The 15,528-nt window shown below is 33.5% G+C and overlaps 1 protein-coding gene across 1 annotated transcript in view; it reads right to left on the bottom strand.

Annotated features, from left to right (window-relative positions):
• The window catches only part of dtn (transmembrane protein 132C dtn), a 199,720-nt gene that overhangs the window by 51,529 nt on the left and 132,663 nt on the right, over positions 1-15,528 (bottom strand). The gene's annotated exons all lie outside the window — the stretch shown is intronic.

Here is a 15,528-nt window from a genome sequence, read left to right as displayed (position 1 = left end):
TTTTAGCAATTGTCACAATTCATTTTTTTCCAAATGCCTAGCTTTTGGTACTTGCGAGGTTTTACCTTCCCCCACACTTCTTCAACATCGACGCTAACGTCATGTCCTGATTGCTCCCTTTAGTGCAGCGGTTCTCAACGTTTTGACTAATGCGTACCATCAAAACAAAAATTGAACAATAGCACTTTTACTACATTTTACAATGATTAATTTTCAATTTCTCAATAGAGATATTAATAAAAATATATTTTGCAATTATTACAACCTATTGGCTATCTGTATTAAATATACACACATAAAAATGTTAGATTAAAAATTGGTTTTAAGTTATAATACTTTAATTCTAAAATTTAGTGTGAAATTTGGGTCTGTTTGAGAAAGAGATCAATTTCAATGTCTGGTCTTATTTCGCTTAGTTTTAACCGTAAATTAGAATCCACAATTAATTTTTTTCTGTATTTATTTTTCAAATATAGCATGGAAGAAAATCCTTGTTCACAGAAACACGTTGTGCAAAAAGGCAATAAAAATGTAATAGCTTTATTTCAAATGCCTTTAAATTGTTTTTTTTGGTTCAGCCAAAAGTTAACACGTGCGTTATTTTTGAAATCTTCAGTTAAGAGTTCGATCACGGGAAATTTCTATCACATGTTTTGTTCACAATAAAAATTTTCAGGTACATTTAAACAAAATGGATTTTTAATCCAATCTTCTTTTTCATAATCTTCAGGAAAATTCATGTTGAAATTATTTATCAATGAATAACAATGAGTTTTAATGTCGGATGCTAACTCTTCTTTTGTATAGTTATTTCCCTTTTTTCGGTTAGGAAACTTTCTAAAAGTAGTAAAAAGCTTAAAATATTATTCTTTTCAGTATGATATGCATAACTTAATGAAGTTTACACTTATATTTGGCAAAGTATTCTTTTGCAAACACAGTTTAAATAAATTAGCTTCTTCTTGATGTCTTGCTGCTTTAGAAAATTGGATAAGATTTATTGAATAAAATTAGTATGATACACAGCCCAGAATAAAAAGAATTTCAGAACATTCGCGGGAAACTTCTTAGCTGCTATTGCTCTGATATATCTCTTTCTATAATGGATAGATGCTCTCTCCAAAATAAATGAAATTTGATCGAAGCTTCACAGTGATCAAGCTACTCTGCTTCATCACCATGGCATACCATGGCAACGTGTTTCTGCCATCATTTTACTAATTAGTCAACAATAAAAGCAGTAGGCAGCATATAAATAGAGTAATAAATTTCAGGTCCAGCAAAAACACGCCAGGGATTAATTGACTGTTCAGCTAATAACAAATTGTTTGCAATGCTATTTATTTATAGATAAGACAAGAATTTATGAATTATAATCCCTTAGCGTTTGTAATAACATTTCAGGAAGGGAATTTATCTGTGAATGTCTAATGTTCGATGGTAATTTACTGAAATAACAATTAATAGTTAAAAGTAATTATTTTAAATGGAAGTAAAAGATTTTCAGGTATGAAAGTATGATGAATCTATGGTTTCCTAGATGGTAATTCATTCCAGAAGATAATATCTCTAGATCTGGAAAATAAACCATTCGTTCGAAAAGTTCCGAATCAGATTTTCTTCTTGAAATATAAACCATAAATGAGAATCGTAACTGGGATAATACTGGGAATGGTTTCCTGGTGTCATGGTCCGGGTGTCCAAGAGGAGTTAGCGGGTTGCATACAAGCATTCTATACCGCGCCACGCACATAGGGAAAATTCCGTACTTGTGATTGAACATACTTTCAGATGACATCATTTTTTCTTGGGGTAATGACGTTTAGGGGGATTCTTACAGTTTTGTTTCCGTTGAATGACACGCTTCAGTGACAGGGAAGAGTGAGAATTATTTATTTATTTATTTTTTAATCTGTGAAACGAAACAATTTAGCTGCAGCGTTCTGCAAATGGCTTCCTGTTTCAGGAATAATAAAATTATAAAACCTTTCAAAAATCTGTTAATATCAGAAGCAATCTTAAGCGCGTTCGCGTTGATTATATAAGTAGCTGAGTTCATGAATTTAGTGCAAAAAACAAAACACGACGATCTCGATCCAACTGTAAAAGCATTGTGTGCTAGTAAGTCTATTATTATTGCAATTTTATTGTAGTCTGCCTTACTCACATTGCAGAAAATATTTCCTTTGCAAATGTTATACATGTCATTCTAATATTCGGTTGCCTTAAATGAAAGAAAAACGCGCATTCAGTATTGTCACTGAATGTAATACACTTGTATAAGAAAAGAAACTTCCTTCTCTGACAAATAATACTTTTATACAACGGTATAAAAAATGCTACGCATTAAAAAATGGGCAATATTCGTAAAGCAATATTATTCAATTTAAAATAAGTATATCTATTTCTCTGTTCCAAATCTGTGTTAGTCTAACTTCGAAAATAAATTTCTCTTTTTCAGTCTGATTATAAATATTGTGAATTTACTGTGTACTATGTTAGCTCCCGAAGTTGTTTTTGCTATTTCCTAAAACTGACTTGTCTCATGCTTTTGGAGATTAGCAGAGAGTAGATATATAATGAACATGAAAATAATGAATTAATAATCACAACACCTTTAATATGAAGGGCTTTGAATTAAGATGCATTTATTAAAAATTTCTGCACTTAATACAAATTTACGGAGTTAGCACAAGAAGAAATAATACTTGTTCTGACTAAAAAAAATCATAAAATTTTTAACATTAAATTCCCCCACACTACAGTGTTGCAAGAAGTGTAATCTCATAGTAAGAAAAAAATAATGCACGTAATAACATTTTCGGTACTGCTATCAAAAATATACAAAATATAAAAAAAGGGTATGGATGTGTAACCTCGAGCCCAAGGAAAATCAAGGCGTTCCTAAGCGAAGAGGAAATGATGTCATTGGAAGCCACATCCAATCACGAGGAGGGGTTTTCCCCAATGAGCGTGGCGCGGTACAGAATGCTTATATGCTAGCGGGTTCGTCTGAAACGATGGAAGGGAAAGGATTTCTTCTTGTTGCACAACAATGTACCTGTTCACACGGCTGAAGGTGTGGCGAAACTTCTAGCGAAAAAAAAAAAAAAAAAAAAGTGTGCCAGTTCTCAGCCATCACCGTATTCACCTGATTTAGCGCAGAATGATTTTTTTTTTTTTTTTTTCTTCCGAAAATCAGGTTTCACATGAAAGGGTCAACCCTATCCCGAAGTAGCTGACATTCAAGCTACAGCCACACGCAAGTTGAATAACATCCCAAACAAGAACTTTTCTGACAGTTTGATATGGTTGTATGAACATTCTGTGCATTGTACTCAAGTGAGGAAAGATTACGTAGAATTTCTTAAGTACTAAAATCTTCATCGTTTCTTTAATCCAGTCTTGTAAACTTTTAATAAAAGTCGAAAACAGTAATTTTCCATTAATGAAATTCATTTGAACTAGAGTGTGAGATTTTCAAAGATTACGACAGTAGATTTCTAGGAAAAAAATTAAATGATATTTTCTCCTTAAATAAATAGATAAAGACACATCGGTAGAGTTTCGTATGATAAAAACTCCCGGTAGTTGTATTAGCGCTTATTTTCACGTGCATGTTTTATACTTGTTATTTCGAATCCGTACAGATGACATAAAGCATGAACTTTATATTTCACTAACACTATCATATTTTTAGAAAAATATTCATATAGTTTAGAAAACTTTAAAAACTACTGCAAATTAAAATAATCACAGCTCTTGGGATCGCGTTTTTACACAGTCGTAAAAATCGGGCATGTTGTTAATCTTCGTGAATGCATCACTTCTTTTACTAGCAGATAGCTCTCGCTAGCTTTGTCATATTTAACCAAACCAAACCGAGCCTAACCAAGAATTCTACATTCTGTTATACATGCGTTCAACGGAAGTTTATTATCGCACACCTAAGAGACGTAACCAAATATTTATTAGGAGTTACAAAATCTATTATTTAATATCTACTCTGACCTACGCAAGCAGCTCACTGATTAAAATTAGCCTTTTCATACATTTAATGCGGTATAATCGATAAATTTTCGTAATATTATGAAGAAAAGGAAGTGGGAAAATAGAAGTATTGTGATTGTTAAACGGAAATAATAATTCTGTACCTTTCAAGAAAATGATTGCTAAGTAGGTATGTAAGAAATAGAGAGAGGAGCTTTAAAGGGAAATTAATAAAAAATTCTAGAAATGTAATCCTGTTTATAGATTTATACTTGATAAAAAGTAATTGTTCGCACTAATAGAATCCGATCAGTAACGTCATAATAATATTTCGAGGGAAGTTTTTATTTTGTGTTTAGTCTAATACAAATTGAAAACGAGAAGAAATTACAAAAGTGCATCTTTAGCATATGAAAGTTTTAATAGCGCAAATAAAATAAATATGTAAATATATAGTTCAAAGGTTCCTGCAGTTAGACAGGACGATTTTTTCTACAAATATTCGAAGCCGACGCAGAATGGGGCCAATACAGAGACAGGGATTGTAAAGAAATTCCATAAATTCAGTAACTCCCCCACGTGTTCATCTGTTTGGTGGGGGGGATGAAAGCCTTGTTTTGAAGAACACCGACATTTATTGGTCATTGAGTTCGTGAGTTGGAGCTGCATGGGCTTATATCAGATATTATAGCCCTATCTACATTCATCTACCGAGAGTTTGATTGTAAGGGACCTTGTTTAAGCAGCTAAGAAACCCAAACCAGAATTTGTCGGTATGAATTTGGCAGCTACATCTAAGTGGGCTTCTTATGTTTAAATACTTTATCATATTTCGATTACTGAACCAATGTCCTTTGTTTTTTCCTCTATCCTCCTGGGTGTGGAGAATATTTTGTTTACAACAGTATGATGTTTTCGTCTTGCTGAGGAGGTTGACACAATTGCTTTTTAAACACGATAAGAATGTATTCGCTTCATGAGCAGATAGTGGAATTATTCTTTGCACTTTCGAATAGGACAATTATCCATTCCAGTGATTCTGTTGGTGAAGAAGTATTATTAGGGAGAATAAAGATCTACAAAACTTGCAGATCTTTCTTCCCCATGGGATATAATCTATAAAAATATAAATGATGTTAAATGATAAGAAGGAGCAAAAAAACAATTTTCCGTAAGAATTGTAAATTTTGAAAGGAATTTTATATAAATAAAATTTTAAGAAATTTTAAAAGGGCCAATTCAGTAACAGATAAAATTAGCACAGAGTTAAAGGCTGTAGAGTTATTCACAAATTTTAGCGATAAATTATTGCATTCTAAAATATCTCAGCCTTGAGAAATGAGCACTCAGAATCTTTTCAGCATCAGCAAGTAGTTTTCATTTATTATAGCATTAACAGTTTATAGGCATCATTTAAATATTTCTTAACGTCTTCAGCATCCATCATATATTGTTTACTAGTTGATGCAACTGACACATGCAATTAATTACGATCTCTAATCTCCATCCAATAAAGTTAAAATAGCAGGAGGTAACTTCAACAGCGCAGCTTTAAAATTCCGGAACCCATCAAAGTTCTAATCACCTGGTAATTAATAACCAATAAGTCGTATTCAATATCAGCTGTAGCATCCATCAATAGTTGCCATATAAGCACTTTTGTAAGGAAACTCAATTTCTTGGCTATAAATCAGGCATGCTTGATAATAGATAAATATTCAGTGATGTAAATGCACAGATTTAAGGCCTTTGCCATTGATAACAAAATATGAAGTTCAAATTACCTTTGAACTTAGGAAAAAAGATTTTAAACTTTTTTTAGCTATTTTTATAGCCGTTGCATATTTTGTCTCAATCATTTAACCATCCACAATTACTTCAAAAATATTTAAAAGTGACACAGGTTAATTTTTGAATTTACAGACGATTTTTTTTATTTTCTATAATATCATCTCTGACGTTTATATCCCACTTTTAAATGGATTTCTTTACAATCCAACAGTCTTCAACACATGAAAAGTTATACTATATTGTTTTTCACTACCAAAAATTAACATAAAAATTTCTTGCCGTTCTTTTCAAGAACACTGAAAAATTTATGGGAAAGGATATGGAAAAGTAAACGAATTTCTCCCTATATTGGTCAAGTGGTTAAGACCGCTGAATGCTGTTAGTTCTATTTGGATTCTAACGTGTTATTGTTTTTCCCTATATGTAACGTGAATACTATCTAGATTCCTTTAGATTTAGACAGTCTTTACGAACACACTTTTTTTCCTTATGTAGATAGCGCTCTTGTGCCTTAACATACGCAATACCTAATCTAACCCATGGTATCTTTTCAAGAGGGATACGTGATAATCTTCACAGCTAGAAGCTAATAGATAAATGATACTGTTAGCTTTCATTTACGCCAGGACTTAGTTATTGCACGTAATTAAGATATTAGCAATAATACATTATTTAAATAATATTACTTGTATACATTTCCAATAATATTATTTCATGTTATACTATTCGATGTGTTACCGGCAAAGTATGAAACTCCCGCATTCTGTAGAACATCTAGGCATATTACAGAATGCCTGGCGGTTTTAGGCAAAGTATGAAATGTGAGCATTATTATTAGTGTGAATATTATCTAGGCATTTGTAATGAATGAAATTTGTAATCCAAGAATGAAATTTGTACCTTGTCAGAGCCAGAAATGGCTGAACCCACTGATATTTGGGTATGGACTTAAGATTATCTAGGCATTATATATAATACGTAGGCATTCTGTAGAATGATAAATGCTTTTTAGGAAGTATGAAAGAAAAGTCATGATAAGAGTATTATTTAAAAGACGTTCATTCTTCAAAAATACAACAATGTTATTTAAAAAAAAAAAAAAAAAAAAAAAAAATGAATGAAGCAGTGCCACTAAAAGGTTTTCATTCAAAATGCATAAAGAAAAATTCAAATTGTACAAAACAAAACTCATGCCTTTTTCTTATTAAAGGAAACAAAATTTCCATACAAAAAATAAACAATTTAAATTAACCTATCCGTTGCAGCATGGTAGACTTGAATGACATTTGGAATTCACTTCACTACCTTTTTCACATAAAGACATGTCATATTTCAGCAGTTTGTTTCACACATATACTTGAGGAATCCTTGGCTACTTCCACTAGATTGAGCAAATTAAACTAACCAGAGAGGAATTTCATAACCAGAAATGCCTTCAATTCTAAGCAAGTTTTAGAAGAGAAAATGAATTGTAATTTCATATATAGTTATTTTAAATTTTCTTTTTAAAATTCGACTTAAAAACTATCTCCTGTCACATTCTTTGCAACAACCAATATAGAGCACGAATTATTATATACTTTTCCCAGGCATTATATATAATATGGAGACGTATTTCATATTCTGCTGGTTTGTCATTTGGCATTCTATAGAATGCCTAGGCAATATGTGAAATTAAGACACAATAACACGCCGAACAAATTCTAATTCAGAAGTCAAACAACAAAAATCAACGTTATATTTTAAAATTTTTACAGGACTAGTTTCGATGGTTTTACCGAACCACCATCGTCAGCTGCAAAAGAGCAAATGAATGAGATAGGATATAATGATCAGATAAGATAAGAAAGTCTGGACAGAAAATAAGCTAGTGGCGCCTTCTGTTGATGAAACCAGAACTAAAACATAATTTCTTCAAAAGCCGAAGGCAAAGATGGATTGGAATTAGGATCATTAGCTAGAACAGAAAGATTTTTTTCAATGTGAAATGCCTCTAGAAAATCCAGTGTTCCAATGGAAGATGATTTTTGAATAATTTTGGTAGCCGAAAAATTGAAAGTGTGATTTTCGGACCAACAATGTTGGGCAACAGAAGATGTGTTTCCTTTTTATAATTTATCCTTCCAAAAATGTGTTTCCTTTTTATAACATATGCCTCATGTTCCTTGACGCGAAATTTTAAGGCTCTCTTAGTTTGGCCAATTTAAATTAAAGCACACTGGCAAGGAATCCTATAAATACCCCAGGAATTCATATCCGGAATGGGGTCCTTGAGTATGGAACTCGGAATTTTATTGATGGGAGAATAAACGACGCGAAAGTTAAATTTCTGTAAAATATGTGCAATGTTATAGCTATTTGATGGAAATAAAGGAATGACAACAGAATTTTTATAATCTCCTAAAACAAGAGTGTGTCTTTTGATGTGTTGAGATGAGAATTTTTTAACGTTGGGTGAAAAACCCCTGTCAACAGCTACTGCTTTTAAATAATTTAGTTCTTCATCAAGAGATAGTTTGGAGGAGCAAACTTGAAGAGCACGGAAAACATAGGGATAAAATGAAGCTAACTTTTGTTTAGTCGGATAATATGATTTAAAGTGTGGTGGAAGGCAAACCGATGAAGGTTTACAGTAAACCGTAGTACTGAAGTTGGATGTATTACTTTTGACCAGAATATCGAGAAACGGAAGAGAATTGCAAGTCTCAAGTTCAAAAGTGAACTGAATAGCAGAATCAGTAGAAATAATTGTTGAAAGAACTTTATTTAAATCATCTTTATTACCTTCAAACAAAGTAAAAGTATCGTCTACGCAGTGGAACCACTTCCGCTACGTGGATGATACTGTTACCCTCTGCTTAAATTTCCCGGTATGGTTCCGCTACGTAGACGATACTTTTACCCTATAAATATTTTCATATAAACTACTTAAAAAAAGATAGCAGGCGTAAATATGCAGAATTTAGATGAATGAAAAGGGAAAATTTCAAATGTTTATCTAAAAATGTTCGAGATTACTCCCTTTATTTCCCTGCAGCCCAGATGATATATGGTTAGGGTGAGCTTACTGCGATACTGAAGGGCCTGGGTTCGAATCCTGAAGAAGGCATAGTTGTAACTGTCCGTCCCTTCATAGAAGGCAACGGTGACCGCCCATTAGGTGCCTCCACACTGCCTCAGATATGGCCAATGCTGAAGAGGCAAGTGTCCGCAACTTAAAAAAAACTTTCTTTATTTCCACGTGTAATCTCAAGGCGATATCGAAATTTGTGCTTAGTTGACTTACTAACCATAAGTCTTATTATGCCAATGGTTATTGTCGCATCTAATAATAGTGGAAATGCATTTCGAAAGCTTATGTAGGTTTTGCGGGATTATGTAGCACAAATGCCAGATTTTTCACATAATTTCGGAAAAAGAAATCACAAGAACTAAGGGTATAGATGGTTATACTGGGGGGGAGTAACTAAGATCATACTTAGGATACTAAATATTTAAAATTAAAAATCTTCTAATCTTTACTCCAGAGTTTTCTCAAATTATGGTACTTGCATCAGTAATAGAATATTACATTATTTTCGGTAGTGCAATGTTTGCATGAAACACTTAAAAATGAATGCTCAGTTTGAATGCAAAACGACGGGAAATGTTAATCGGAAAATGATTTTATGATTTGACCTTTATCTGTGGGGTATAAAATTCAAAACGTTTGAGAAACTCTGATCTAGTTCCTAGTGTCCGATCAAAATGATGGAAGTGACAATACAGGGTTAAGGTTAAGCTGCTGCTCGTATACCAGTCAGAAAACCCGAAAAGTCAGAGTTTTCAAGACGCATAAGGTTTTCAAACAGAAGCTACAGGTTATGTAGAGAGAAAACCCAAAAGCATGGGTCACCAGGAAGTTTTTTGCGGAGTGGATCAGCTCAACTTGATATTTGGTCCTGCCGTTAAGAAATACCTGCAGGTAATTATCTTCTCAAGTAACTCCTTCTCGTCTTTGACAATGATGCTTGGCCCTTCACCCTACCTTAAGGATGAAATCCTGGAGAAGTTCAGCTTTATAGAGATTCCCTACCTGTCATCCAACACCACCTCTTTCCTAGAGCAAATGGACCAACAGGTGATCTCCAGTTTCAAGAAACCTTTTTACCAAACACATGTTTCTACATTGCTTTGAAGTTACAGAGAACACAAACCTAAGCCTTCGAGAGTTCTGGAAGAACCACTAAAGTGCTGCCATATGCCTCAAAATTGTTGATATGACCTAGCACTGTGTTACCGTGACGTCTGCATGGAAAAAGGTGTGGCCTGACGTTGTTACTGAAAGGGATTTTGATGGATTTAGACCTGAACAGGAAATGCTGGAGGAGGTTGTGTATCTTGAAAAGTCCATGAGCCTGGGAGTGGATGAGGGAGATATCAAAGAGCTTGTCACAGCACAGTTCGAGGAACTGATGAAGGAAAAGTTGATGGAATTATAGACGCAGCAATAAATGGAATTTCTTCAAGAGACTGCAGAGGAGCCAGAAATGTAGGAGGCTGTCTCTTCAAGTGAGATAAAGGATGTGTTGTGGAAAAAAGTTTCATACTTTTTAGAAAAGAAACACTGTGAAAAGCTTGCAACTGGTCGTGCAGCAACGCTATTTAATGACACTTGCCTAACTCATTTCAGAAACATTTTAAAAGGGAGAAAGAAACAAATCTCTCTGGACAGGTTTCTATTGAAACACCTTTAAGATGAAAGTGTGAGAGAAAAGAAAGGAGAAAAAAATTACTGAAGAAGAAAATGCAAAAATGAGGAAGTTAAGTTAAAATTAGGGGGGAAAATAACCTAATACGTATGTATCTGTTTATTTCTTTAAATTATCTTTCAGATTTTATTAAAAAATTAAATTATTAGATTTTTGTTTTGTTTACATATAATATTTGTTTATTATAAATATTTTTTTATGTTGAAAACATTTAACAAAAAAATTGGAATGAGTGCTGGCACGACTTAATCATATTTTAATTAATTTCAATGGGGAAAACTGATTTCAGATACGAGAATTTTAACTTACGAGCTCGATCACGGAACAAATTCAACTCGTATTTCAAGGTATAATTGCAGTTATTTTTTTAAGCCCGAAAGGGTTTATTAGTTTTAAATGGGATTTTGCACTGGTTCACTATACGCGGCGATTCACTTCCAAATTGCTGCCAGAAAATTCTATCGCTCTATAGTAATTTTAAACACATTAAATAATTAAGAATCTGCATGTATGCTTGTAGTATGTTCCTCGCATACTGAGAAAACTACAGAGTTTTGAATAATGTAGTTCTCCACCCGAACATGTGCACCTGGAAGGTGTACGCCGAAAACATCGCGGACGAAAACGTCTCGGAGAAAACAACAAGGCGAAAACTTCTTGGCACAACACATCGTGGGCGAAAATAAAGCAAAGAGAAAACATCGTGGTACAAAATATCGTCGTCGAAAACAAAGCGGTTCAAAAACTTCGCAGTTTAAAAACATCGTCGTGGAAAATATCACGCAAAAAATAAAGTACCTACAAATCATCGCATGACGATAAAATTGCAGACATGCGTTTTTCAGGCTTTAATAATTGTGAATGGATATTCGTATAATGATTTTGAGCGCAAGATGGAAAGAAGGATAATTTTTACTTTCATATTTTATTATTAACTAATAAATATTTACTGAAAATGTAAAATGGAAACTTATAAGCACTTAATAGAATTTTAAACTGACATAGTTAACTAACAAAAGTCAGTAATAAATTATTTTTTATAAAGTTTTACTTGTTATTTTTCATGAAAAGTATAGCTTAAAAAAGGTTAGAAAAAGGAAGATAAGTAATCGCAAACTTATCCATAAAAAAATTACTAATTATGAGATTATTTTCTTCAATTTTGTTAATCTGATACTACAAATAGTGAAAATTATTTCTTTTTTTTTATAAATTTATTAGTTAATAAAAATATGAAAGTAAAAGTTATCCTTCTTTCCATCTTGCGAATCCATTTATGAAACGCATGTCTGTGATGTAATCTTCATGCGATGATTTGCGGGTACTTTATTTTTTACCACGATATTTTCGACGATGATGTTTTTAAACTGCGAAGTTTTTGAACCGCTTTGTTTTCGACGACGATATTTTGTACCGCGATGTTTTAGAACTGCGATGTTTCCTCTTTGCTTTATTGTCTCCCATGATGTTTTCGCCTTGCGTTGTTTTCTCCGCGAGGTTTTCGTCCTCGATGTTTTCGTCTGTAACCACCTGGAAACACGAATTTTGAATTTCGAATTTGTTTTATGATTTATTTCATATTTTGTAAAACTTTTATGAGCTTTTAATTAACAAATTCAACAGTCTGAAAGCCAGCAGTAGCAACACTGTTCGAAACAAAACATTTTTATACCAGTGCGAGAGGCTGTTGAAATTCGGAAAAATGTAAGACAATTGTCTCTCAATTTTAGTTAAGGAAGTCGGCTCTGTGGAAGCAATTTGCTGCCGCGGCCGGAAATAAAATACTTTTATTTTTTCCACACCAGCGTGTTGCCATTCAGTAAAGCCTAAGATGCTTTCAAATTTAATCTGGAAGGTTACTGAGTAACAGACTAAGTGATTTAAAAGCAATAAACACAGCTCTTAAGAATATTTTTTTCTTCTTTTTAATGCGATTGATTTAAATAAACATGTATTAAAACCAAGAGATGTAGAATTAGAAATATTCATTATTTGTATGATATTACACTAACTGGAAACATTAAAATCATTATATACTTTTTTATGATAACTTTTTTAGGCGGCTGGCCGTGCCAGCTGCTAGTTATTAAAGAAATTATATAGCGAATATAAAAATGCATATGGCAATCTCTAACATTCTATAGGGAATTCTAAAGATATGATGTTTTTTAATATTTTGTGATTTTGCTGCTGAACTGAATTTTATGTGGCGTAAATGCAAAGAACGTGATGTTTAAAAAAGAAGTCAATACATAAGAAATTAATAACAAAAAGACAAGAAGGATTTTTTGTTAACCCTCTTAACTTACGAAACTGAATATAGATATCATAAACTGAGAAAAAAACTGAAAAAGTATAAAATTGTATTCCAAAACTTAATAGTGCATAGGAAATTCTAAACATCTTCTGCTTTGTTTAAAATTTTGTAATTTTGCTGTTAAATTGGATGTGGCGTAAGTGCGAAGAAACGATGCTTAATAATAAAGATAGAAAGACAAATAAAATAAAAAAAATAAAGGGTTGTAAGGGTTATCCTAAGTTTTAACCGTTGTTTTAAGCTCTTTTCCTATCTCTCCTAATTTCAGCTTACAATTTCGTACCAGAATGTGTTTTTAGAATCTCGTTTAATGCAAATGAGTAAGAGTAGTATTTAAGTTGAAGTTTCACCGACTTCGAGAGACAGCCTTAGAGTTCTTGACTAGAGCGCGTTTGCCTTTTGGCCACGCCTTTCTAAGCTGTTACTACACTCGGCTGTATTACAGGCCTTTGATAGCTTCACTAGATAATTCGATATTTAGGGGCCAACTATTTATTATTATGATAACTTTGGCTGTATCTCTTCAGTTAAGCATTAGTTAGGTTCTTATTTCCTATTATCAGGTTCAATGTTCCTTCTAACCTTCTTCGGGAACATACAAGGACCTGACTCGGAACAGAGAGCTTACTAAAGCTATGTTCACTAATTGTGGTAAGTAGACAGGATACAGACGAAGGGTATACAAAACCCTTTATTTTTCTCTATATACAATAACTTCCGTACTTCGGAATACACTGACCCTCCACTCGGGGTCTAACGTAAAAAAGTATAAAAATAAAACTAAACTCTAATTTAACTTTAGAACAATACACGTGGAAGATTGGCCTTATAAAAACAGGAAGCGTATGTAGCACAGAGACTGTGAACACTACAATACGTTTAATTTATCAAGAGGATTAAAACCTCTGGCCTGGAAGGCGAACAGCAACTGCGTAACTTCTAAGGTAAGCGGCCTGCTTCGAACTCACTGCTTCCTCTCATACGCTTGGCAAAAAGGCCACACTTAAATACTTGGCGTTCGCCAGACAAACTTTGCATAAAAACCTTCACGCTTATAATTCTGGCCGAAAGTAGAAAATAAGAAGTGATAGTAAAGATTTAAAATAAAATAAACGTTAGTAAAACTTAAGATCCTTACACTATTACTTTGAGTTCAATCCCAAATGTTGGCTCTGCTGTACGACCTGAGAAAGTGGCCAACTGCTCATTCTTATTTTGAGCAATAAAAGATAATTAACCCTTCTCGAGTTTACGTTTCTGTTACTAAACTTAAGCGATTATTCGCTTAGCTGTAGGGTCCTCCTCATTTAGTTGTTAGATAAAAGGATTAACAGGATTAACAAGAGTATTACCCCACAGGATTAACAGGAGTAAGCGCAAAAGCAGACTGGTAGACTGCAGTAATAAAGAGAACAATCGTTTTGACCGATCGTTAATGTTTCAGATATAAAATTTAGGTACTTGTCCGTTTCGCTGGCGCAAATCTCGCCAAGCCGACTATATTGGCGACAACACACAGTATACAAATATTAGTTCTAAGAATTTTTTATTTTGAAGGCATGAACATTTTAATATTGTTTAAAATTTTGTAAAAAGACAGTAAGCCGGTTCATATCACGTGATCCCAAGTGATCTCATCTCACGTAAACTAATTCTCTCAGTAATTATCTACATTAATTTCAAATTTAATCTTAATAACGAATACAAGTTTAATTACAAGAACTATTTCAATTCGTACTTATAGCTTACTCAGAAATTATGTAAAATCGCAGTTCTTTACTTCGCTAGTGCATTCTCACTAGAATGGATGAATTAACCCTTGACTTTGCCTTCTCTTAATTTCGCCTTCGGGTGAGCGCTGTGATTGCATCCTAATTGACTTAATTACCGCGAATGGCCTTAGGGCATAAAATTGAATTATCTGGTAAAATTTCCATGTAACTGTACGCCATTTGAAAGAAACAATCAATTTGATAAGAAATGGCTGCGACTTGTTTTGAAAATAAGGCGTAAAAGTGTTACGTTTTTTTCTTCCTTCACGTTCGTACGGGGTTCGTAGATTTGGAGTGAATAACGACGACAATTGATGAAGTATCGAAACACACTTTATTTACCAATATTAATTAGATAGCTCCAAAATCATTTTTACAGTCGTCGAACTGTTATAAACACCCTGACACGTTCAGCGACACACCCTTCACACTGTCAGGCAATAGCGGTGGAGACAGCTTCATTGCGAAGCACCAGAGTACAGCTCCCGACTCTGCTTGGTCGTTCTCAAGACTCCACGTACTCTCGAGACTCTCCACGCTACAACTCGCGATGCACTCGACGATACACAAGAGTGAGTGAGTGACGGAGGACGTGGGCACCATCCCTCTACCGTTACGGTTAATTGGTATGAGCACCACGCCCGCCCTTATCTAGAATGACATAATTAGGTACTTAGGTTATCGCTACCCATTCAGACTTGCATGGTACATATTGCCATACTCTGACTTGCACGCCTATTACACATGCCGTACCATATTCTGACTTGCTTATTCTTGTGTGATATTGTGAACACTTGTACAAATATTCTGAGAAAAATTCCATAATTCCAGAATTATATTCTTTTATTATATTTCTTCCAGAAGTATATTTCTTTTATTATTCTGAGAAAAATTCAAGAATTCTGAA

This window comes from Stegodyphus dumicola, chromosome 6 (assembly GCF_044657685.1).
Source record: "Stegodyphus dumicola isolate Sdum_Otavi_A_Nest chromosome 6, ASM4465768v1".
Lineage (NCBI taxonomy): Eukaryota > Metazoa > Arthropoda > Arachnida > Araneae > Eresidae > Stegodyphus > Stegodyphus dumicola.
The sequence above is the reverse complement of the archived record's forward strand: the minus strand, read 5'-3'. Positions and strand labels throughout refer to the sequence as shown.